We start from the raw sequence: 24859 nt of genomic DNA on the forward strand, positions 1-24859 counted from the left end.
AAATCATACGTGTGCATAGTCTTCTCCCCATTCCAGATATGTTCATATGTATTTGCCTACAATGGATGTTATTGATCTTTAACATTCATGCCCATCAATGTACATTTCCCTGATAACCATTATGGTAGAGGATCTTTTATTGTCCACTGGTATTTTGCATTATCTAAACTGTCATATGCATTATGCATTTCCTTGGGTTCTTTCTCTCTCTCTCTCTTTCTTTCTTTCTTTCTTTCCAATAATAAACTTTTTTAATGGTAGCAAAGTTTTATTAAAAGTAGGAAAAGAAACAGGCTCTGCAGAGTGAGCCTGGGCCAAATAAAAGCAGGAAAAGTGTACACCCTACAGCAAGAAAAGTGAGCCATCATGCAAGAGAGAACACAGTGGCCTAATAATAAAAAATTTTAAGGGGATGAAGAGTGTAACCCTGTGATAGAGATCATGCTTAGCATGCACTGGGCCCTGATTTAATTCCCAGCATCCAAACAAGCAAACAACAAAGACAACACAGAAAAAAAAATATCTAAGAATGTGTAATATGAAGAGTTTTCCACATGAACAGATAATTATCTCAACACCATTTTAAAAGGTGTTTCATTTTTTTGTCTACCTTTTTTTATTTTTAGATTTTTGAGACAGGGTCTTACTATGTAGTTCAGGCTGGCCTCAAACTCATGATGATCCTCCTGTCTCAGCCTCCCAAGGGCTGGGATTATAGGTGTGCATCACCACACACAGCTGACTTTCTTGAAAGGTGGCCTTTGTCACGTACCAAATTCCCATTGGTTGAGTTGCTTTTCTCAACTCCAAAGCCACAGTTTTCATCACGAAGTGTTGCCATCCAAACCAGGCTGCTGTCTTACAGTGTTGAAGACTGAAATTATGGACAAAGGAAGAAGTTAGGGAGAGGGTTTATTGGAAGTGTAAGAGGATAGGAAGCTCCCAATAGTTGGGAGGGGCTCTGAGCAGGGCACCGGAGTAGGCTCTTCTGTCTAGAGTCTTATGAATAAGCAGAGTACAGGAATTTGCTCAGTGTTTAGTGCTCACCTAGCATAGGTTACTCTGTGGGCTTAAAATAACCAATCGAGACTCAGGCCTTCTAATGCAGAGTTTAAAAGAAAAATCAGTTGCTCAGTGTCTTAGTGTAAGAAAAATAAACTTAAAATGGTCCATTTTCAAGATGAAATAGTTAACTCTGAGTGAAAAATTATTGGCAGTTGGAATTGCCTAACAGCCTGACAAAATTCATGCATCTGGAGGGTCTTTGGGCAGGTGAAACCTTGAGAGAGAGATAAAAATAGTAAGAGAGGTGTAATCTTGTCCTGGAGAATCACAGCATCACCGGATCATTGAGGTCTCAGCTGTGACCGGAGGCCAAAATGGAATTATGTCTCGGAATTCCATAGCTGGGCTGTAGGCAGGAGAACTAGGCTAACCAAATGATTTTTCCCTAAAATTATGTAGCATTGCTCCTGACAAAGACAGCCTTGAGAGACTGGTAGGGGAACAATGTGGAAGCCCTTCTTGGAGAAGTCATGACTTGCAAGTGCATTCCAGTAAGAGAACTGAGACAGATAAAGAGAAGTTTTGAAGATCAGGGGACAGTGTAGCTGAGGCCATTTCTTCTGAGTGGAAACATTCTAACTGACTGAAGACAAATTGGTACCATTCTTCTGGAAAGAGGGATCTCATCTCTTTCATTTTGGAGTTGGATATACAACTAGACCTCCATTCTTCAGGTGCCATGAGCTGTTTCTCCTCTGGGATGTCCCTGTGCCATGTGCCACTCTGCCTTGGAGCCAGCGATTATGGAGTGAAACCTCTACAAACCGTGAACTAAATAAACCCTTTCCCCTTTAAAAAAAAATAGTAAGAGAGCCTATGTGGAATGGAGATGAGAGTAAGGGAATTGAGAAGAAAAGCATATTTTTCTAGATAAGGCTAAGTAGAAGCATAGTAATCACAAGGTCACACGAAATCTCTCCACAGGAATGTCTGCTTCTCAGAAAGTCCCAAAGTAAAAATAAAAAAGACAATATAGAGGTTCACAAACTTAATTTGTTCTACAGTTTGGAAGAAAAGGCCCTGGTCTTGTTTGTCACCTGATGCAGAGTTTGCAAACAAAAACAAAATTTTGCCAAACACTCCTGTTTCTGTACCAAATTGTTTTCAAACAAAGGTGTTCGTGAAATGAGGTACCACTGTATTATAAAAAAAATCCACAGTCAAATTGAGAGGGCGACTGGGGAAATACTTTATAAAGAAGTAAGAAAATATAGATGATATCCAGGGAAGATTGTACCTCTGATCGTACTCTCAGCCAAAAAGGAAATGGGGGAAAGAACCTGCATGCTATGGGTTACATTGATCACTGTGACCATTCTGGGTTTGCTTGCTAATTTAGTGGACAACCAGGTTTGCAAGACTGATTAAAAGCCTTACTTTTGTTGCTCTTTTGCTGCCTCTGAGTCTATTCTTTGGGTCTGGGCAAGTGAACATATTTCTCACAGTTAGTTACATTCTTCTTGCTGGGACAAAATACCCAACATGCACAAGTTAAAGGAGGAAAGGTATATTTTAGCTCACAGTTTGTAGAGGTTTCAGTTGACTGACTCCAAGGTATGGCAGCACAACAGAGGGGCATAGAAGAGGAGAAATAGTACATGGCATGGGAGGCAAGAAGCAGTGAGATTTCTTCCTTCTTTCCCTTTTTATTCCATTCAGGCTCCAAGCCTATTTGTTGGTGCCAGCCATACCTAGGGTGGGTCTTCCCTCTTCAGTAAGTTTATCATCCACACCCAGAACTATGCTAAACCAATCAGTGGACTAACCCAGTATCACACACTCATGATCCAGTCCAGTGACACACCCCTATGATCCATTATCCTGTCACTCCCCCAAACCCCACATAGGAGCACAAGAGGCTTGGGGAGGGAGGAGTCTATACATAAGCCATAACACTCAGCATCTTTGAATTCCTCAAAACCCAGTGTCCAACCTGGATGTAGGAATGGGTTGTTAACTTGATGCATTCCATTTTGCCTATGTGCCTATCTTAATTCATCATTTTCCCCATTTGCTTTCACATCTCTGAGCTTAGCTTTCTATACGGCTTGGACTAGCTTTTAACCTGGTGTACTAGGTAACTGTTTTAGGCTCTGTTCAACTCTCTATTTGTAAGCTAAATAGCTAAATTGCCTCTTATAATTTTCTCCTCTGAAGAGGTATCCCTAAATAAGGTTAGGGAAGGTGAGTGATGGCTGTGCTGAGGAGAGTCAGGGATGTTCTCCATTGGGTTGTGCCAAGGGCCCACAATAGGTGTCATGCTGGTAGAGGTCATGGGGGAGTTGCAGTTTTGGGCTCTCTGCAGAGGGTTGGTCTGGTGGACCCCAGTGAAAGGGGATTGGCACAGTCATTGTTGCCTCCATGTGCGCGACCATTTGGAGTTTGCCAGCCATTAGGTAAGAAAAAAATTCTGCAAAGAAATTAAGAATGCATGGCCCAAACATGAGAACTAGAATGAAAAGACAAATTGGAGTGGCTAAGGCAAGGAGCCAAGTCCAAACATAGCTCTTAAGGGATTGGATTAAGAACTGTAACCAGCTGAGTCCTAAACCTGCCTGCTCATGGAGGTCATCTATGAGTTTGATTATTTCCTTTTATTGTCTTCAAGTTTTCTTTCACCTCATGTGAATTGTTTATCCAGATGCAATGAGTTTTCTTTATAAGTGCACAACCTCCTCTGATTTCCACCATAAGAAAATCGAGGGCTCTGCAGTTTTATGTGTGTGGGGTTTTTTTGGTACCAGGGATCGAACTCAGGACCTTGCACTTGCGAGGTAGGCGCCGGAACCACTGAGCTAAATCGCCAGCCTGGCTCTGCAGTTTTTAAGGACTATCTCAGCTAAGGAATTTAAAGAGCATTTTTATTTTATTTTATTTTTGGTTTTTTTAAAATTCAATATTTATTAGTAATTTTTAAAATACAGACTTTTGCAAGCTATAAAGAGATACCACTTTTGAGTGAAGCTCAGCCAGTCCCAGCACCTGGAAGGGAGCTCCTCGCCTCCATCCCAGGCTCCTAGGGCAGAGAAGGTGAGCCGCGTGGGCACCAGAAGCACCTCCCTCCCCGTGGAAATGAGAAAACACATAAACAAGCCTCAAAAACAGACTTCTGGATCACCAACAGCAACCCCAAAGGGAAATGAGAGGGAACACTCTGATACTCAACCACCTGGACTCTCTGAACTGGCAACAAAAGAGGATCTGGGAAAAATGAAATCAGAAGTAATTAATCAGATAACAGCAAAGATTTTGCTCATGGTGCAAGACATGATTAATAAATCTAGAGGGGACACAGATAAAAAATAGAGGATCTGAGGAACATGATGGAATCCCAACATAGGAAACAAATGGAATCCATAAAACAGATACAAAACAGATTTCCAAGAGATTAAAAACTCCATCGAAAGTCTGTGCAGCAGAATGAACCAATATGAGGATAGAATTTTACGTATAGAAGATAAGATTGCAATTAGTGAGGAGGAAAAGAAAAATTGCTTTAAAATTGTGAGGGAACATGAGAAATCAATCCAGCAGCTGCTAGACGATGCAAAGAAGAATAACATAAGACTGATTGGAGTCAATGAAGAAAGAGGAGAGAGTGCAGATGACATAAAAAAACTCTTCACAGAAGTGATGGCAGAAAGCTTCCCAAGGAGGGGAAAAGAACTTGACATACAGATAAGTGAGCCATATAGGACTCCAGCTAGCCTTAATCCAAAAAAATCTACACATAGGCATATAATAGTTAGGATTCCAGAAATCCAACAGAAGAACAAAATTCTACAAGCAGTGAGAGAAAAGAAACAAATCACATACAAAGAAAAGCCCATCAAAATCACAGCAGACTTCTCAATGCAAACCCTCAAGGCAAGAAGAGCTTGGAGTGATGTATTTCAAGCCCTAAAGGGATACAGCCTCCAACCCAGATTGATGTACCCTGCAAAACTATCTTTCAAAATTGATGGAGAAATAAGATACTTTCACGATAAAGAGCACCTCAGGAACTTCATGAATACCAAACTGGCACTCCAAAAAATTTTAGACAATACCCTAGGAAAAGACAATGAGGATCACAACCCCAGGAAACCCAGCAGAATGAATCCATTGGGCGTGACAAATTAAACACAAAGGGGCAGAATCCAACAAAAAGAAAAAGTCATGACAAGGCTTTTAAAACTTTTGACTTCATCTCCCTAATGAGCGTACAATTCAATCTTATTATTGAACTGATTAGCATTTTTCTGATTCTAGAGTTGCACACCATTCCTTGTGCTATACTGGTTATTTATCATCTTCTTATGACTACATTTTAATTGGGCTATTAATGAGCTCTAAGAATTCTTCATATATTCTGGTCATAGGTTATATGCATTGTAAATATGGTCTGTTTAAGGACTACTTTTCATTTAAATGATGTCATTTAAAGTTCTAAATTTTGATGGAATCTCATCTATCAATTTTTTTCTTTTATACATCATGTTTTTTGTGTCCTGGGTAGTTCTTGTCTACCCTGAATTCATAAATATTTTCCCTTATAATTTCTTCTTAAAGTTTTATACTTTTAGGCTTTCTTATTTAGGTTCATAGATCCCTTCAAGTTATTTTCATGTATGGAAAAAAAGGGTTGAGGTTAATATTTTATATATGGATACCAGGTGTTCTAGTGCCATTTGCTGAAGACACTGTCTCTTCCTCAGCCCTTGAATCGAGTTTATATTCTATAAAATGCTAATGTTAAATAATCTTTCAAAACTCAGTGGACCATATAGGTGTGGTTCTATTTCTAAATTCTCTGTTTTATTCCAACGATCTATATGTCTTTCCTTACACCAACACTGCCTTGATTACTGTAGCTTTAGAAGAAGTCTTAAAATTGGGTGCTAAACGTCTTCCAACACTGTTTTTGTTTTTGCTTTTGTTTTCGTTTTTGTCTTTTCTGGGTCCTTTGTACTCCTATATAACTTTTAAATTTCAATATCCAGTTCTTCATTTATAGCAAGTATACACAGACCTGAATTTTTTTATATACCTTGTGTTTTCTAATCCTGCTAAATTCAAATACAAGTTCTAGGGGCTACTAGAGATTTCTTAGTATTTTCTCTGTAGATGATCATTTCATCTACATAGAAAGATTTTGCTTCTGCACTGCCAATCCTATCCTAGTGTGTCATTTTATTGCCAGACTATTTTGGTGGGGACTAGGTTTCAAAGTTTAATGGACAGATAAAGAGTAAGCATATCTGCCTTTGTTCCCCACCTTAAGGAGAAAGCATTGTATCTTCTCCATTCATAGAAGGCGTTCTCGCTGAAAGTATGGAGTACATATCTTTAATTTGTTGAGAAGTTTCTCTTCTACTTCCAGTATCCTGATAGCTTTTACCATGAACAGCTGTAGAATTTGGTCCAATACTTTTTCTCCAACTAGTGACAGGATCATATGGCTTTTTCTTTCCTCGGTTTAAATGATGACTTTTGGGGGTGGATCTTCCAATGCTGAACCAACACTGCCATCCCTATAACAAAACCACTTTCTACATCTTGCCAGATCTGACTTCTAATAGTTTGTTTTGTGAAACAAATTCCTATCTATGTTCATACTTTTATCTTCTATTATCTTTATCCAGTTTTAGGATTAGCACAATGTTGAGTTCCTAAAATGAGGGGAGAAGTGTTCCTGCTTTTTTCTGCTTTAATTGTTTGATATAATTTATCAGTTAAAATGTTTATGAGCCTGCTGTTGTCATATAGGTAGGTTTTCAAGCTAAGAATATACTTTCTTTAATAGGTGCTATTCAAATTTTATATTTCCTCCAGAGTTAGTTTCATTAATTTGTCTTCTAAGTTACTTCTTAGAAGTTGTCAAAGTTACTTCCAAAAAGATTTTTGTAATATGCTTTCTATATCCTTTTAAATTCTGTAAAATCTGTGGTGATGTCTCCTAGATCTTACTATTGTAATTTAAAAAATGTATAACTGATATTGTGTAACAGGAAGAAAAGGTCTAAAAGAACAGGGGAATTGGGAGGGGTAGGGGAAGGGAAAATGGGAAAGGAAAAAATATGAGAAGAGGAAAAAAATGGAAACAAGGTCTTTGCAAATAGGGAAGGGTGGAGGGGGTGAAGGGAGGGCAAGGGAAGGGGAAAAATATAAGAACCAAGAGACTCATGTAATGGTACAAGATCCCAATGATGAATGTAACTGTATTTTATACCTAAAATATACCAGTAAAGTTAATGGGGAGGGCAGAGATACCATTTTTAACAAAATTTTCAGCAAGGATACTAAAAGGTGTTTACATCAAAAATTCAGAAGTAAGATGGAGATGCATACTATTATAAGTACTATTTAACATTTTTCTGGAAGTTCTGGTCAACAAAATAAAATAAGAAAAAGGAATAATAGGTTGAAACACTGAAAAGAAAGAAAAAAATTTCATAGATTATATGAATGTCAATATAACTAAACCAAGTGAATTAAGTGATAAATAATAACAGCATTCACCAAGATACATAGATATATAGTGGATATATTGAATACGTAAACAAAAAAGTTTTCTTTAACCTCAGGTATCAGAGGGCGATCAATCCTCTGACTGCCTAGAAGAGAGGACTGTGAGGGCTAAAGAAAAAAGACAATAGAAAATTGTGTAATTTCCAAGTATATGGAGGACTGGGAGGTCAGTGCCTCAGAGCGGGCAAAGGACAAAGGCACTCCAAGCCAGCCATTATTTATTGGGTACACACAATAATTGGAGGGAGTATCAGGTAACTCAGGGGGTATAGATCTTACGCTGATGAGGGTGGAAAGGAGAGCATTCCTACAGCAGTGGGTGGGATGACTTAAGCTGATAAGGAATTTGTCTTTTCTCTTTTTCTGTATTACTACTCACTTCTCAAAGAACCAGGATGTCTTCAGCTGATGTAATATTGTCCTTGAGCATCACTATTGAGGCCTCAACTTGTGACTAGAGGCAAAACAGAGTTATGTTTCTGGATGCCATAGCTGGCTGTTGGACAAGCCAACATTGGACCTTAGACAGCTATAGTCATACTTTAATTATGAAATGATTTTTTCCTAAAATTTATGTAGAATGGCTCTCAACACAAGTTTTTTTCTTATTTCCAAATAGACCACACTTGGAGTAACAATCCAAAGAAATGAAAATTCTGCAAAGTGAGCTCTTATACCACATTGGACTGAACCCAGGGGTCAACAGCAGAACACATTTAGAATACAATAACTACCCCCCTTTTCTCGTATTAATTTTGTTCATACAAGGGAAACCATATGATGTTCAAGCTTGTATGTCTGATTTACTTCACTTAAATTTATGGTCTCAAGGTGTGTCTATTTTTCTACAAATGCCTCAAGTCTGTCTCCCTTTTCTTCCTTTCTTTCTTTCTTTCTTTCTTCCTTCCTTCCTTCTTTCTTTTTCTTTCCTTCTTTCCTTCTTTCTTTCTTTCTTTCTTTCTTTCTTTCTTTCTTTCTTTCTTTCTTTCTTTCTTTCTTTCTTTCTTTCTTAAAAACAGGGTCTCACTATGTAGTCCAGGCTGGCCTTGAACTCATGGTGATCCTCTTGCCTCAGCCCACCAAGTGCTAGGATTATAGGTGTGTGCTCCCCCACCTGGCCAAGTTTGTTTCTTAATGGCAGAGTGGTACTTCATTGTATATAAATACCACGTTTAAAAAATACCACATTTTCTTTATCTTTTCATTTGCTGATGGGCATTTAGGCTGTTTCCAAGATTTGGAGATTGTGAATTGTGCTGCTATGAACATGAGTACACATACATCACTGTGGTGTGATGTTTTTAACTCTTTGGGGAAGTTAACAAAAAGGGGGAATAACTGGGTCAAATGGGCTTCCTATTTTTATTTTTTGAGGACTCCTCATACTGATTTCCATAGTGGTTGTATCATTTTACCCTCTGTCCAACAATGAAGGGTTCCTTTCTTACAGCCTCACGGCATTTATCAGTTGATTTCTTAATGATAGCCATTCTTTCTGGGGTAAGATGGAATCTTTTTTTTTTTTCTTGTTTCAATTGTACTTTATTGCAAGATCATAGAACTAATTACAAATTTGACCTATAACTTGGTAATATTTAGTCAGGTAATAAGTTTTATTAAAAACAAATTGCTTATTCAAAAGTGATCACAGAACAACTCAAGATGCAGAGTAATGATGAGAAACATCTGACTGGCCAATAGATTTAGTTCTCACTAAATGAAACCCCAAACTTTTCTTTTTTAGGAAAAGTAAACTGTAATTTCAGTAGACAGCAGTATGGGAAGTTCTTGTCACATAGACTAGTTTCCATTCAGTCAACTGTTTCTGGCCGTCTCAGTTGGGATAGATACATTTACATAATGGGCTGTGCTTGAGCCTTCTTTGCAAGCAGCTTTAGATCTGCAATGCACTTGGCAATTGTCTCCTTTTCCTGCTGTGCAGAGATGCTCTGCACCACTTGCTTCTCCACCCAGTTTATCATGTGCTCTTGTTCCTTTCAATGCATCATATTCTGCACAGAGATATGATAGTCCAGGCGATTCTTTACCTCCTTGTATACTCTATGTACCCGTTCCCGGTAAGTAACCTCCAAGGCCATAGCAATATTATTCCTCTGGACATCAAAAAGGTAGTGGCGCTTCTGAGCAAGTGCCGGCTGTGACTTTTCTAAATCAATCGCATCCTGGATTTGTTTCATGGAAGCTTGCTTTGACTCTTCTAGTTGGGCAATTTTTTCCTCATTGAGTTTATCAACAAATTCTGCAAAAGAGGCACCATATTTTTTAATTGCATAGACCATCAGTCCTATTACAGATATGGAAGAGATGGTCTCTGGGGTAATCATATAGATTTCTTTGGACAGAAAATACAAGATAAGCCCAGTTCCGAGCATGTAGGGTCCTGTTACACCAGTTTTAGGATAAAGGAACTGGAAGAATTCCTCAGGAATCAACCCAAGACAAACTTTTCCACCACATTCAGGAAGAGGTGGTAGAGGGACAAGTCTTGGCTGCCCTGTGTGAAAGATCCTTGTTGCCTGCAAGACCCCTGGTCCTAGGAGGGCTACGTTCTTCAGAGAAAGGGCCACTGTAGCGGCAGCAGAAAATACCACCCGGGACAGCATAGTCAACAAAGGTCCAGGAGGCAGTTCTAGCGTCCCTGTGACCCCAACTGGTGACTCTGGTCAGGGGCAAGAGCAAGATGGCCAGATAGAATCTCAATATTGTTTTAATTTGTATTTCTTGAATGGCCAGTGATGTTGAACATTTTCTCATGTTTTTGGTCAGTTGTATTTCTTTATCTGAGATGGGTCAGTTGTATTTCTTGGTCAGTTGTAGTTCTTTATCTGAGATGGGTCAACTTACTTCAGATGCCCATTTTTTGATTTGAGTCTTTAAATTTTGGGGGGGGGTCTAAGTTTTTTGAGTTTTTTATATATTCTAGATGTTTGTCCTTGGTCTGATGAGTAACTGGCAAAATTATTTTCCTATTCTGTAGGTTGTCTTTTCACTCTGTTGGTGGTTTCCTTTGCTGTGCAAAAGCTTTTTAATTAAAAGAGATCCCATTTGTTGATTCTTAGTACTATTTCTTATGCAACTGAGGCTTTATTCAGAAGTTCTTTGCCTACACCTATATTTCAAGAGTTTTACCTATTTTGTCTTCTAGCATATTGTTTCTGTTCTAATGTTGAGATATGAGATCCATTTTGATTTTAGTTTAGAGTATGGTGAGAGATATGGGTCTAAGTTCAACCTTTAATGCGTGGAAAGCCAGCTTTTTCAGTACCTTTTGTTAAAAATGCTCTTTCTTCTAGTGAAGGGATTTGGATCCTTTGTCAAAAATTACGTAAGAGGGCCAGGGATTTAGCTTAGTGGTTCCACTGCCTGCTGTGAAAGGTCCTGAGTTTGATCCCTGGTACCAAAAAAAAAAATTACATAAGTGTACCTGGAATTGTTTCTTTTTTTTTTTTGTACCAGGGATTGAACTTGGGACCTTGAGCTTGCGAGGCAGGTGCTGGAACCACTGAGCTAAATCCCCAGCCCTTGGAATTGTTTCTTTATCTTCTATTCTGTTCCATTGATCCACAAGTCTCTTTTTTTTGCAAATATCATGCTGTTTTTTGACTAGTTTTGTAGTAGAACCTAAGTCCAGGATTGTGATGCCTCCTGCCTTGCACTTGTTATCCAGAATTGCTTTTGCTATTCTAGGTCTCTTCTGGTTCAATATGAGTTTTAGGATTGCTTTCCCCTGTTCTCTTAGAAATGTTATTGGTATTTTAACTGGGATTGCATTAAATCTACATAATAGTTTTAAAAATATGGTCATTTTAACTATATTGATTCTGCCTCTCCAGGAACAGGATATGTCTTTCCACTTTCTGATACCCTCTCCCATCTCCTTTTCCGGAATAGTATACTTTTCAAATAGAGGTCTTTCACTTCCTTGGGGTTAGGTTAATTCCTAAGTATTTAATTTTTTTGATGCTGTTGTGAAAGGTATTATTTTCCTAATTTCTCTCTCAGTGAGCTTGTTATTGATATACAGGAATCCTGTTAATTTTTGAGTGTTGACTTTTTTTTTTTGGTATCAGGGATCAAACTCAGAACCTTGTGCTTGTGAGGCAGGCATGGTGCCCCTTAGCTAAATCCCCGGCCCTTGAGTGTTGACTTTATATCTTGCTACACTACTGAATTTGGTTATTAGTTCTAGGAGTTATTTGGTGGAATTTTTGGGGTCTTCTATGTAAAGAATCATCTTATCTGAAAATAATATAATTTAACTTCTTTCCCTATCCATACCCATTTCATTTCTTTCTCTTGTCTAATTACTCTAGCTAGTATTTCTAGAACTATATTGAACAAGAGTGATGATGGCAGACATCCTTGTCTTGTTCCTGATTTAAGAAGGAAAGCTCACAGCTTCTCTCTGTCAAGTTTGATGTTGGCCAATGGTTTGTCATAGATGCCCTTTATCAGATCAAGATAAGGATCCTCTATTACTATTTTCTTGAGGTTTTTTTTAAATCATGAATGGAGGCTGAATTTTGTCAAATGCTTTTTCTACATTTATTGAGAAGGTCATATGGTTTTTGTCCTTGCTTTTATTTATGTAGTGAATTACGTTTACTGATTTGAGTATTTTAAACCATCCCTCCATCACTGGAATGAATTCTAGTTAGTCATGATGTATGATATTTTTGATGATTTGCTATGTTCTGTTTGTCAGTATCTTGAGGATATTTGTGCCTGTGTATATTAAACAGACTGGTCTATAGTTGTCTTTTTTGGTTGGGTCTTTTTCTGGTTTTGGAATCAGGGTAATGCTTGCTTCCAGAAATGGCTTTGGGACTACTGCTTTCCTTTGGATTTCATTAAAGAGTTTAAAGAGTATTGGTGTTAGAGCTTCTCTAAAGTTCTTGGGCCGGAGATTTAGCTCAGTGGTTCCAGAGCCTGCCTTGCAAGCTCAAGGTCCTGAGTTTGATCCCTGGTACCAAAAAATAAATAAATAAATGAAAATAAAAAATAAAGTTCTTGTAGAATTCAGCAGTGAATCTGTTGGGATCTAGGCTTTTCTTAATAGTTTTAAGAATTAATTCTTCAAGGGCTGGGGATTTAGCTCAGTGGTTCTGCCACCTGCCTTGCAAGCACAAGGACCTGAGTTCAACCCCCAGTACCAAAAAAAACAAAAACAAAAAATTAATTCTTCAATTTCTCTGACTGATATTGGCTTATCCAGGATTTTTATATCTTCTTGGCTCAGTTTTGGTAGTTCATATGTATCTAGGAATTTATCCATTTCTACTGACTTTTCCATTTTATTAGAGTACAGGTTCACAAAGTAGTCACCAATGATCTTTTGGATTTCAGCAGAATCCATTGTGATTTTGCCTTTTTCATTTCTAATTGTGGGGTTTTTTTCTTTTTAAAATAAGATTGGTGAAGAGTTTGTCTATTTTGTTCAGTCTTTCAAAAAACCAACTGATTCATTGATTCTTTGTATTTTTTTTTGTCTCTATTTCATTAGTTTCTGCCCTGATCTTTACAATTTTCTTCCCTGTACTAGCTTTCAGTTTGAATGGTTCTTGTTTTTCTAAGACTTGAGGGCATCATTGGGTTATATATTTGAGCATATTCTGTTTTTCTAAAGTGGGAATTAACTACTATAAACTACCTCTTAGGACTGCCTTCATTGTGTTTCATAAGTTCCAAGTATGTCATACTGGCATTATCATTGGATTGTAGAAACTGTCTAATTTTCTCTTTCATTTCATCTGTGTCACATTGATCATTCAAGAGGGCATTAGTTAATTTTCATGTATTTGCATAGTTTCTGTGGTGTCTTTGCCATTAATTTCTAGTCTCACTGTACTATGGCCTGATGGTATGCATGGGATAATTTTAGTTCTTTTGCATTTACTTATATGGTTTATTTTGGAGAAAATCCCATGTGCTGCTGAGAATAATTTGTACTCTGTTTTTTGGGGTGGAACACTCTTTGAATATTTATTAAGTCCATGTTTTTGAGGCTTTAGTTAGCTCTGATATTTCCTTGTTGATTTTTTACCTAGTTGATCTGTCCCAGTAAAACAATGGGGTATTGAGATCCCTCACTACAATTTTGTTGGTGTTCATCTGATTTTTCGTGTCCATTAGCATTTGTTTTTTGAAATTAGGTGCACCGGTATTTGGTACATATATGTTTATAATTGTTAACTCTGCCTGTTGAACCAATGTGTAGTAACCCTTAACCAATGTGTAGTAACCTTCTTTATCTCTTCTGATCAGTCTTAGCTTGAAATTTACTTTATCTGAAAATAGGATAGCAACTCCTGCTTTTTTCCAGTTTCCTATTGCATGAAATATTGTTTTCCATCCTTTGATTTTTAATCTGTAAGTATTTCTTGTATACTGTATATTGTCGGGTTTTGTCTGTTGATCCATTTTGCTAGTCTGTGTCTTTTGATTGGGAAATTGAAATCATTCACAATGAGAGTTATTATTGAGAAATACTGACTCATTCCTGTTATTGCATTATTTTTCTGTTGCTGATTTCCTCATTTTTTTCCAGTTTTGCTTAGCTTTTCATTCTACCAAGTGTATTCATCTTTTTATTATATTGGCATTGTTGGCTTCGTTGTCTCTTTCTAGGAGATCCTTAAAATTTTTTTGTAATGCTAGTTTAGTGGTCATGAATTCTTTGAGGTGCTCTTTGTGATGAAAATATCTTATTTGTCCATCAACTTTGTTTTTTTTTTTGGTACTGGGGATTGAACTCAGGTCCTTATGCCTGTGAGGCAGATGGTGGAACCATTGAGCTAAATCTCCGGCCCTATCCTCTCTGGGTTTTTTGTTGTTGTTGTTGTTGTTGTTGTTGTTTTGTTTTTTTGGTACCGGGAATGAACTCAGGTCCTTGCACTTGCACAGCAGGCGATGAAACCACTGAGCCAAATCCCCAGCCCTTGTCCATCAACTTTGAAGGAAAGCTTTGTGAGATAAATAAGCCAGTGTTGGAAGTTGTTATCTTTTAGGGCTTAGAACACTTCACTCCAAGCCCTTCTTGCCTTTATTTTGTATTTTTTTATTTTTTGGTACTGGGGATAGAACTTGAGACCCTGTATTTTTGAGGCAGTCAGCGGAACCACTGAGCTAAACCCTTGGCCCCTCTTGCCTTTAAATTTTGTGTGAGGTCTGCCATGATCCTCATTGATTTGTCTCTATATATAATTCATTGCCTCTCTCTAGCAAATTTTAATTTTTTTCCCTGTGATGAACATCTGGAATTTTAAGAATAATGTGGCTTGGAGAGGTTTTCTTTTGAGGTTGTATGTGTCTCACTTATCTGTATGTTTATTTCTTTCTCTATATTTGGGAAGTTTTCTGCCATTATTTCTGTGAATAGATTTTTTATGCCATTTGTGTTCTGATTTTTCACTTATTCTAATTATTCTTAGATTAGATTTCTTTCCATCATCTAGCAGTTTTTGAAGGCATCATTGTCTTCCAGATCTGAGATTCTGTCCTTACATAGGTCAATTCTACTTCCGCTACTTTCAATATGATTTTTAATCTCTTGAATTTCAATTGAAACCTTTTCATGGACTCTAATTCTTTGGTAAACTGGTCATTCATGTTTTGTATTATTTTGTTTAGCTCATCTAGCTTTTTTTTTTTTTAATTTGTAAATCTTTTTATTGTCAAAACATTAAGTAGTACTTTTCACTAATATAAGTGTTCTATTTTAGAGACCATGAGAGAATATTCTGGAGAAATAAGACAAAGGCCCCCAGAAAGACAATGTCATGTACATCTCAGTTTCCTCTGTACTGTTACATGTAGTAAAGCCACTTAAGGATGAAGCGGACACAGTTCTGCTTAGACACTACTACTGATAGGGATAGTATATGTGAAAATTATACATATAAAGTTCAAAGACCTATGTCTATACTTTGTTTCAAATGTCATGCCTAACTTTGGGAAGTAAAACTAACTTTAACCTTGCTACATCTGACTACCAATTGCTACTATAACTTTATTTCTAGTACTTATTCATTGGAAAACTGGTAAGACAAAAACGTTTTAAATCTTATCAACTGCTAAAAACAACAAGGAAGACTTTAAAGAAAGAATATATTTGAACCACATAAACAGAAAGATAATACATAAGAAAAAATAATGTAACAATTTATGTAAGTACCTAACATGAGCATGCTCTTACATCTAAAACAAAAAAATAGTAACATTGGTACTACATATATATGACAAGTGTGCATTAAAGAAATCTCTAATATAAAACATTTAAAATGTGGAAAATATTTTTCAAGATACAAGAAATAACTGTTAAGGAAGGCACATCCACAATTCTTATAAAAACATGCAAAGATAAAAATTCATCTGACTACTCATTTCTCAGATGTACAAAAGCTATGAAATTGTTAATCACTGGATACTGCCTTTTGTTTTTGCACTGTTTTGAGTTTCAACACTGATCAGTATGAATTCTGGCTAATATAATTACTGCTATTTTTCAGTCTGTTATGCTCCAAGAGAATGGATATATTTAATGTGAATACTTAGAACAGGAACATTATTTGTATCACAGTCACTTTCTTACTGTTTTTTTTTTTAAGGCAGTATGTTTAGAAAATAGTTATTTCAAAATAGTGCTTTGGAAGATCTGAAATTTCAAATCAATGTGCTCCATTAATCATAACTAGATCTAAGAAGCCTTAAATAGAAAGAACACAAATGTAAAAAGCTGATGAATTTAAAGATTATAAAATTGGTTTATTGTAAAAGCAATTCAAGAATAACCAGTTAAAATCTTATCCCCATGCTAACCAATATAAACAAGAAGCATTAAAACACTTTTGCATTAGGAAAAAGGACATAAAGCAAGAAAGACTACATTAAGGCTGTGATTCAAACTCAAAAGGAGAAAGGACTCTTAAGATCTCCTTCAGGTCAGTACAAAGGGTATGAAAAGATCAAAGCACTGTGTCAGGTACACAATGCTGCTACAACACTGAGATATAATTGAGCAAATTAAAGTCCAGGAGAAATGGAGACTATATATTTTTGTTTTGTGGGTATATTTAAGTGATTGAAATTTTAGGATCAACTGCCTTTAATGACAGCAAGATGCAAGACAAATCTTTACTGAAGTGAAAAAAGTTTATAAAGTTTTCTATCAAGGTCCCACTAACTCTGCACAACCCACATCCACCTTCCCACCCTCCCGCTAAGCTAAAGCTACTCTGCTGATATATATATATATATATATATATATATATATATATATATAGCCTCCTTGTAAGTAGCTTTGATCTTCTGCACATTAACAACCATCACAACATTCTGCATCATTCATATGCTCAAAGTTGCATTCTAGGTAGAATTTCATTATTGTTCTAAAACTCAATGCATCTGCACAGTGGCCAAATCCCCCCAGACTTAATTCAAGATTGAATCTTTTTGCCTTTTTTTATATAAATTCTGTAGTCAATTATGATGAATAACCAACCTATGAATCATTATATACAATACAATGATTGCATTATTTTTGAGCACTGAAAGTATTTAAAATTAAAACTTTACTTCCACTTTTGCACTCTTCCAAATTGAAGGGTCAAAATACTTAGATTTTGTAACTGGAAAAAAACCCTCTATCTTCCCAAGCTGAGGCTTTTCATAGAAGCTTTAGCCAGGAAAAGAGAATCTGTCTGTTATAAACCCTTGAAAATAAGGGCTTATTTTAGAAGCACTGAAAGACCCTTAAATCATAGAGGGGCTAGCTGGTGCCACTATAATTCACAACCAACTACTACTTCATAGCTTATATTGAAGAGTTAATTCATACTCATTTTGTTCCTTTTAAAAAACATTCTGTGGAAGCCATTATTACTTCTGTAGACACATACTCTAGTTATATCTCTTCCTGTAAAAATAAAGATATAATCATGATTATCTCTATTTCTTTGCTAAATTCAGCTACCAATATACATTTATTAATCTGATCACTTTACCAGCTAACTTATGACCTTACAGTATTCTACATACTACCCAGGTCAATTTTCAGCATACAAAAGTAGGAGCAAGTCTTATAAAGTCTTATTTCAACCTACTAGTATTTATTGTGTTTATTATAAATGAGACCTAAGGTATTAGAATTTACTTCCAAAACTATGGTGAAGGTAAACTTCCAAAGTTAATGGAAGGTAAACCACTAAGCTTACTTCTGCCATGTACATTACAAACCTACTCAGTAATTTCCCATCAAGACTCAAATTAGTACAAGGGGGAGATTAAGCCATTTCTTGTTTGCCCCTTTTCAATTCATCAGATAATATTTATCATGTGTCCAGAGGGCAGAGAGTACTCCTCTAGGCACTATCCATAGTAGTACCCTTTCTAGAATACTAAACTACCTCAAATATCTGTAGATTTCTCCAACAGAATTAAACTATTTGTGAAATATAAACTATTAGCTGTGTATTCTAAATGCACACATTTAAAGCTACCACTTAAAAAATAAACTGGAAAGTAGGGAAGCCTAAAAAAAGATACATTCTGCTATCACACTATTATAAACACAGTAACTGGGTGTGTGAATATATAGAAAAAGGAGATAATCAAGATTTAAATAAGATGGCAAAAACCAGGAAATACAGATTTTACCGAAGAACTACAATAACTTTCCCAAGCTACAATTATAAATAGATTCACTAATATGGTAATTTGCCTAGGTTCTGGGGAAAAAAACAAAAACAAAAACAAAAAACTACCACCAACAAAAAACCCAAACAAAAAATAAAACACCCACAAAAATATCCACCCAAATCTATACTAGAGTATGTGGCAATAATTAATGTATTTCTATGGAAATTGACTCATGCCTTATAAACTCCTAAAGTAAAATCAAGGTCACTACATGATTAATGATAGCACTAGGGGGAAAAAAACCCCACTAAAAGTAAAAAACAGTCTTCAGCCTTGGTTTCAGCAATCTCTTCAAATCAGCATTAAGTACTTAAATCAGGTACATAATTTTTGGCTTGTCAGGCCAGTAAGACATGTTTTGCCACTGGCCAAAGGCAGCTGAAGAAACAACTACTTGAACAAACTAAAATGCCGTGACAATGAAGCATTTGACTTCCAAGTCTAAATAGTTAAAATGATCAGTGAACATCTAACTGGGCAAAAGGAATGACATCCATCATCCAAACAGGCTCATTTCCCCAGCCCCCACAACGAACAGTAGTTATAGTAGCAAAAGAAACAAAAAAACTTTTTTTTGATTCTTTAGGGCCAACTGTGAAAGAGGTCAGCAATATATTAACAGCAGCAATGAACAAGGAAGAGCAAAATAATGGATGAAAGCATCTTGCTGGACGTTTGTTCATCTTTTTCTGTATTAGCCAGGAAAATTTAACGGGCTTATTTGAAATTTCGGGTATACATGTCTCATCTCCTTAAATCCTTCATAGATTTAGAATTCAGTCTACCTGAGGGCTCTATAACCACGTAAGAAAGCTTTCTTTATCTAGCTTGGTGGCAGCCAAAACAGACTCCATGTCATTAAGGATGTCAGAACTCAAAGCTTCCTGCAGACTGGGCATTAGCTCCTCTCCATGTTCATTCCATCTCCTTCCAGTGTTCCAAGGTCCACATTTGTCCCAGGAATGGCTTCAAGGTAGTCTGGGAAACGGTTCTGCTGTGAGAGCAGGGTGCTTTGGTTGATAGTATCACCTGTATCCATTTCATCAACTCTATTTAGGAAGTCATCTGGAGTCCGAGGGACACTGTAGCTGCTCATGCTTAGCCCACATCTGTACTCTCATCTTGAGAGTGATAGGTGCCACTGTTAAGAAAGGGATCTGAGCTGTTGGTCGTCATTGTTCTTAATTCCTGAGACATGCCGGGAGAAGACACTGGATTTTGACTTCCACCACCCTGCTCCAGTGTTGGCAATTGGCTACGAAGAGCTAATTCCTGCCGAAGCAGCTCTTGCTGTTTCAACCGAAGTCTTTCCTTCTCCATCTGCAGTTGTTGGAGACGCATCTGCTGCTGTTGGCTGGAGTTGCTACCACCCATAACACCTCCCTGTGGGCTCTGGGGAGCCAAGGGTGGTGGCTGTTTTACTGGAGCACTTTGACTGATTCTCTGGCTCATGGCAAAACGAGGGTCAAGCCTTGGGTCTAGCCAAGAGGTGGTCTTGTTCTTATGATTTATATAGTAAATTTCTCCATCCTGAGTTATGGCTTGTTCCCATCCATCAGGAAGAGAACCTGAGGCCGAGTTCATCAAATTCTGCTGCACTGGTGGATTGGTGGGGGCTGTAACATTCATCTGAGAGAGCATGGCCTTCCTGGGGTCCTGCCATGTTGTTGTCTGGTCAATGTGATTTAAGAAGTATCTCTGACCAGAAGATGTCTTGGCCATCTCCCAGCCTGCTGGCAGAGGTACGTCATCAGGTATCTCAAAAGAAGCCTGGTGAAGATGTTGGGCAGCGGGTGTAGCTGCTGGGCCAGAGACTACTCCAGTGGGGGTCAACATCCCAGGAGAAATGGCTCCCAGCTGCAAGGACGCTGGAGAGGAATGAGCTCGAACAGGTTGTGGAGTCAGGGCTCCTGCAGTGCCTGCATCCATACTGGCCTGTCGGGAGTGGGATTTGGGCTCCGGCGGCTTAAAGAAGGAGTCTCCGGAGCCTCATGGGCACGGTCTGGGGCACGTTGGCCGTCTTGGGGTTCATGACGGCGTTGAAGAGCGCCTCCAGGTCGGTCTCCAAGTCCCCCCGGACGTGCACAATCTGGTGGCCGGCCGGGGGCCCCTGCGGCGCCGCCTGGGACACTGGAGGAACCGGCTGCCCCGGCGCGGACAGTGGGCCCTGGCCCGGAGCGGGCTGCGCGGGCGGCTGCCCCGGGCCCTGGGTCGCCGGCTGAGGCGGCGGCTGCTGCCCGGGATCCTTGGCGCGAGCCTCCCCGACGCGCGCCCCTGGCCAGGCGGGCGAGGGCTCCGCCCGGACGCCGCGCTCCACCGGCGAGACGAGTAGCGGGCATGGCGCTGTGCTCATCTAGTTGTTTATTAATGTCTTCTGAAAGTTCCAGCATATTTTTGCTTCCGTTATCTGTTTAGTTATGTCTAAGTACTAAGTACTTCTTTGAGCTGCTTTATAACCTCCTCTACTATCCATTCAATTAATTCAGGTTTATAGCTTATGTTATTCTGTCCTTCAGTACCCCCTGGATTGGTTTTTGGGGCATTGGGGGTTGTGGGAGGCATTTTGTTGCTTTTCCTTCTAATGTGTCTATTTGTTTTTGTTTGATTCACAATTTTATGTGGATTTTTTAAAAAAATCATGAATGGGTGTTGGACTTTATCAAATGCTTTTTCTGCACTTACTGAGATGATCAGGTGACTTTTGTCCTTGGCTTTGTTAATATGGTATATTATATTTATTGATTTGTGTGTGTTGAACCATCCCATTCATCCCTGGGATGAATCCCATTTGGTCATGGTGTATAATCTTCCCTATGATTTGCCACATTCTATTTGCCAGTATCTTTTTTTTTTTTTTTTGGTACCTGGGATCAAACTCTGGTCCTTGCGCTTGCATAGCAGGTGGCACAACCACTGAGCTAAATGCCCGGCCCTAATTTGCCAGTATCTTATTGAGGATTTTTGTGTCTATGTTCATTAGGGAGATTGGCCTATAGTTCTTTTTTGGTTGGATCCTTCTCTGGTTTTAGAATCAGGGTAATGCTTGTTTCCAGGAATGAATATGGAAGTATTGCTTCATTTTCAATTTCATTAAAGAGTTTGAAAAGTAGCAGCATTAGGTCTTCTCTAAAGTTCTTGTAGAATTCATCAGGACCTGAACTTTTCTTTGTTGGAAGGTTTTTAATTACATCTTCAATTTCATTGGCTGATATTGGGGGCTTTTTTAAGTTATTTTATTGGTACATTTTAGGTATACAATTCATTTACATTTATCATTGGGTGTTTGTACCTGTACATGATATATCTTGGTTCTTTTTTTTTTTGATATTGGTTTATTTAGAATTTTTATATCTTCTTTATTCAGTTTTGGTAATTCGTACGTATCTAGGAATCTGCCCATTTTGTCTGTATTTTCCATCTTATTAGAATACAGGTTCTTGAAGTAGGTATTGATAATCTTCTGCATTTCTGCTGGATCTGTCATGATTTCACCCTTTTAATTCCTACTTGCATGAATTTGAGTCTTTCCCTTTTTGGATAAAGTTGGCTAAGGATTTCACAATTTTATTTAATCTTTCAAAGAACCAACTCTTCAATTCATTGATTATATTTTTTTTAGTCTCCATTGCATTGATTTCTGCTCTGATTTTTATAATTTTCTCCCTTGAGCCAGCTTTGGGCTTGATTTGCTCTTCTTTTTCTATCTATATATCTATATCTATATCTATCTATCTATCTATCTATCTATCTATCTATCTATCTATCTATCTAAGCTTGAGGTTCACCATTAGGTTACTTATTTGATCCTGCTCTCTTTTCCTGATATGAGTATTCACTGCTATAAATTTCTCTCTTAGGACAGGACTGCTTTCATCATATCTCATAAGTTCCAGTATGTTGTATTGTCATTACCACTTAATTGTAGACACGGTCTGAGTTCTTTAATTTCATCTGTGATCCATTGATTGTTCAGGAGAGTGTTATTTAATTTCCATATGTTTATGAAGCTCTTGTCATTCCTTTTGACGTTGATTTCCAATTTCATTGCACTATGGTCTGATAATATGCCTCAGATAATTTCACTTCCTTTGCAATTAGTTAAGCATGTTCTATGAGCTATTATGTGGCCTATTGTGGAGGATGTCCCACACAGACCTCAGAAGAAAGTATATCGTGATGTTGTACAGTGGAACACTCTGTGGACATCTACTAAGTCCATTTGTTTAAGAGTTTGGTTCAGTTCTAATATTTCATTGTTGATTTTTTTGTCTAGTTGATCTATTTCTAACAGTGGAGTATTTAGTTCCCTCATTACAACTGTATTGGTGCTTATATGATTTTTCATGTCCATTAATATTTGTTTTATATAGTTGGGTGCACTGCTATTTGGTGCATATATATTTATGATTGTTACCTCTTCCTCTTGGATTGTTCTCTTTACCAGGATGTAGTGACCTTGTTTGTCTCAATTTATCTGTCTTGGCCTAAAATTCACTTTGTCTGCAAATAGAATAGCTACCACTGCTTTTTTCTGGTTTCCTGTCACATGGAATATTGTTTTCCATCCTTTGACTTTCAGTTTATGAGTTTGTTTTTGAATTAAATGTGTTTATTGCATGCAGCATATTGTTGGATCTTGCTTCTTTATCCATTCTGCCAGTCTTTTTCTTTTGATTAGTGAATTAAGACAGTTAACATTGATGGTTATAACTGATATGTATTGTCTTATCTCTGTCACGTTATTTTCCTGTTGTTGGCTTCCTTCTTTCCTTTTCTGTTTAATTTTTTGCCTTTCCTGGTAGTTTCATTCTATTGAGGTTCATGGAGTTGTAATTCTTGTTGTGTCTTTTTAGAATATCCTTCAGAACACTTTGGAGTGCTGGTTTGGTGTTCATGAATTTCTTCAGGTTTTCTTTGTCCTGAAAGTATCTTATTTCTACATCAATTTTGAAAGATAGTTTTGCAGTGGAGTTTGTTTTCCTTCAGGGCTTGAAATACTTCACTCCAAGCTCTCCTTTACTTGAGAGTTTGTGTTGAGAAGTCTGTTGTGATTCTGATGGGCTTTTCTCTTTCTTTTTTTTTTTTTGGTACCTGGGATTGAACTTGGGTCCTTGCGCTTGCGCAGCAGGTGGTGAAACCACTGAGCTGAATCCCCAGCCCAAGACGGGCTTTTCTTTATATGTGATTTATTTATTTTCTCTAACAGCTTTTATTATTCTACTCTTGTGTTGTATTTGTGGAATCTTCACTATTATATGCCTTCTGGAAGATTTTTTTTGATAATGACTAATTTGAGTCTTATATGCCTTACTTATCTGTATGTCAAATTCTTTCTCCTGTTTGAGAAGTTTTCTGCCATTACTTCTGTGAACAGGTTTTGTATGTCATTTGTGCTATCTCCTGGTTTTTTTATTGACTCCAATCAATCATTTGTTATTCTTCTTTGCATCATCTAGCAGCTGCTGGACTGATTTTTTTCATGATCCCTTGCTATTTTTAAGAAATCTCTCTCTTCATGATCACTAACTGCAATCCTATCTTCTATATCTGATATTCTGTCCTCATACTGGCTCATTCTGCTGCACATACTTTCAATGGAATTTTTCATCTCTTGGATATCTGTTTGAATCTGATTCATGGTTTCCATTTCTTTCCTGTGCTGGGGCTTCATAGTTTCCAACATGCTTCTGAGCTCTTCTATTTTTTTTTTTAATCTATGTCTGCTCTAGAGTCACTAAAGATGTCTTTCATTCTGGTCACTATGTCGGTAGTTGAATGAGAAATTATTTTTGCTTTGATATTTTCTAGAACTTCATTCATCTATGTTACATCCACTATTGCTACTTCAGAGTTCAGAGTTACTTTCAGATTGTTCCACCTCATTGCACCTTGGGTTTGCACTTGGTGAGCTGAAAGTCTCGGGGGGGGGGGTGCATCTTGTTTAAATGTCTTCTCATTTTCTGTTTTTTAAAAGTTTAGGGCCAGGGATCTTGCTCAGTGATTTCACCACCTGCTGCACAAGCAACAGGGACCCGAGTTCAATCCCTGGTACCAAAAAAAAAGGTTTAATTCCTTGGTTGATGCTTGTAAATTGCTCATGGTGAATAGCTTTCTTGCTAGCATTCAGAGCCATTAGGAAATGACTACTTCTCAGAAGGGTCTTCCAGGTGTTGCTGGTTTTTGAGTTTTGAATCTGTTGCACAGTCATATCTCTTGAATTTATTGGGGATGAGAAGTTTCTTTCTATGTGGCCCAGCTGTCAGTTCTTTGGCACTAGTGTATAGTTTTTTAATTCTGTTGGGTTTTTTTGGTACTGGGGATCGAACTTGGGACCTTGCGCTTGCAAGGCAGATAGCAGAACCACTGAGCTAAATCCTCGGCCCAAGCATATAGTTTTTTTAAAGATCCTTAGGCAATCTCAGTCTTGGTACCAGGAGGAACAAATGATTAGCACAATTATGTCATCTTGGCTAAAGTAGTAAAATCAGCAATAACAATAGCATCAAAAACAGCCTAGAAAAATGACAAACTATTGTAACTATTAATTTGCTATCTTTAACTGTATGAA

The 24859-nt window shown here is 37.6% G+C and overlaps 2 pseudogenes; both read right to left on the reverse strand.

Annotated features, from left to right (window-relative positions):
• Positions 1-9371: 9371 nt before the first annotated feature.
• On the reverse strand, positions 9372-10276 carry LOC101716971 (ATP synthase peripheral stalk subunit b, mitochondrial pseudogene; annotated as a pseudogene).
• Positions 10277-19070: 8794 nt separating this feature from the next.
• Positions 19071-20299, reverse strand: LOC147829428 (transcriptional coactivator YAP1 pseudogene; annotated as a pseudogene).
• Between the last annotated feature and the right edge of the window lie 4560 nt (positions 20300-24859).

The sequence above is a fragment of the Heterocephalus glaber genome, unplaced genomic scaffold (genome assembly GCF_053883595.1).
Source record: "Heterocephalus glaber isolate CG9 unplaced genomic scaffold, H.glaber_assembly_v1.0 deba00000621, whole genome shotgun sequence".
In the NCBI taxonomy this organism is placed as follows: Eukaryota; Metazoa; Chordata; class Mammalia; order Rodentia; family Bathyergidae; genus Heterocephalus; species Heterocephalus glaber.